The sequence below is a fragment of the Artemia sp. Qi Xiang Cuo genome, unplaced genomic scaffold, assembly GCF_049724085.1.
Source record: "Artemia sp. Qi Xiang Cuo unplaced genomic scaffold, ASM4972408v1 HiC_scaffold_3096, whole genome shotgun sequence".
NCBI classification, from domain to species: Eukaryota; Metazoa; Arthropoda; class Branchiopoda; order Anostraca; family Artemiidae; genus Artemia; species Artemia sp. Qi Xiang Cuo.
In genome coordinates this window covers 101,626-103,521 of record NW_028300491.1, presented here as the reverse complement: position 1 = coordinate 103,521, position 1,896 = coordinate 101,626, and positions in this window count along the sequence as shown.

Below are 1,896 nucleotides of genomic sequence, written 5' to 3'. Positions count from 1 at the left end.
ATTGGTATATATAGCCTAGGGGTGGGGGCTAAAATTCATTTCCAACAAAAATGATTATTATATTTGTAAAGAGCATAAAAAAAGGCATCAAGTGGTATATTCACTTTAATTGTTACTCAATAATATGATTTGGTAAATATTTACCATTTTTTTCCTATAAAATGTAATAGGCTAGTAAACATTGTATAAGCTAGTAAAATGTCGTTTAAAAAACAAATTATAGGGAATGTTAAAAAGAGCTTGAAACTTCAAAAATCATTTTTGAAAGTTATCAAGTCAGAAAAAAATAATTACCACTCCTGAATAAACCAAAATTGGCAATTTTGGTAAATTTTTTGCAGTTCATATTATTGACTTGAATAAAGTAAACATACCACTTGATGTATTTTTTTATGCTTTTTCCAAATATACTAATCATTTTTGTTGAAAATGAATTTTGTCCCCACCCATATATATACCAATTCAGGGTTTATATTTGCACAGTAGGGGAGGGGTGTGGTTAAAGTTTAAATTTACCTCTCATTTACATCAGAAATAAATTTACCCCCCCCCCGCCTAACGTGCAAAAATATACCCTGAATTGCTATATATAGGGCTGGGGGTAAAATTCATTTTGGTACTCCTGTATTAAATGTACTCTTTTATATACTGCTAGTTGGTTAATGCTAATGAAGTAAAATAAAATAGGATGAATATATAATAGTTTAGAAACAATTTGGGCAAATTTGCACATTAGGGGGGGGGGGGGGTGGGGGTGAAGCATAGCATATATTATTACATAACCTAACCTAGGTACCTTCCCCCCCCTAAACCCCAAAAAACAACAGTTTAAATATTATAATGCAATGAAAACCACACTATGCATTGCATTACTCTATAGCAGTCTTGAATTAACCCTTGAAAAATGGGTTTCTTGTGACTGGTTTCCATTGTAGTATATAAAAGAGTACATTTAATACAGGAGTACCTTCATTTCCAACAAAAATGATTATTATATTTGGAAAGAGCATAAGAAAAGGCTTCATGTGGTATGTTTACTTTATTTGTAAGTCAATAATATGAACTGCAAAAAAATTTACTGTAATTTGGTCTAATTAACCAGTTTTTTTCATGTATTTTTAAACTGTTGATTAATATGCACTGTTTAATTCTTGGGCCCATATAAAGGGCTCAAAATGTAATTTCTCCCTATAGTAGGCTAGCTATTAAATCATCAAAGAACATAAAAAGTTTAATCAATGTGTAGGCCTACACTATTATCCTAGCTAAATTATGTTGCCAGCTACATATAGCCTAGGCCTATTATAATATATAAAATATAAAACATTCTGTCAATGCACAAATGCAGCAACACTTCTTTTATGAGCGTGTTGTCAATGATTGGAATAGCCTTCAAGCTGAAACAACAACTGCACCCATGGCTGTGTTCTTCAAGTCCAGACTGGACAAGGAACAGAATAACAAGCCATGGAAATATGAGTGGGACTTTTTGTCCAACTCAACTACCAACTGATGCCATCTTCATCATAATGAGTGTCTTGCTAGGAGGCTGATGCTGCTTTAGCTTTAAATTGTATCTCTCCAGCAGACCTCTCTTATGGCATGTCACTGGGCCCTAACACAGTGATGAAATTTTGCCATCATTGACCCAGAGCACAACAGATCCTGTATTGACCTTAATTTTGCTCTGAAATGCGAATTAAGGTATTATTCTAGAATGTGGTACAAATATCCAATGTTTTCTTCCCAAATAGGTTTTCTTTAAACATATTTTTAAACTTTGGGTTGCTATAGAGTGTTTTACCTAAATGATGTAATCACTTTCATCCTAATCCTATATGGGGAAGGCTCACTTCTTCTTTTTTTTTCAAAAATGAAACAGGGCATCCTTTACAA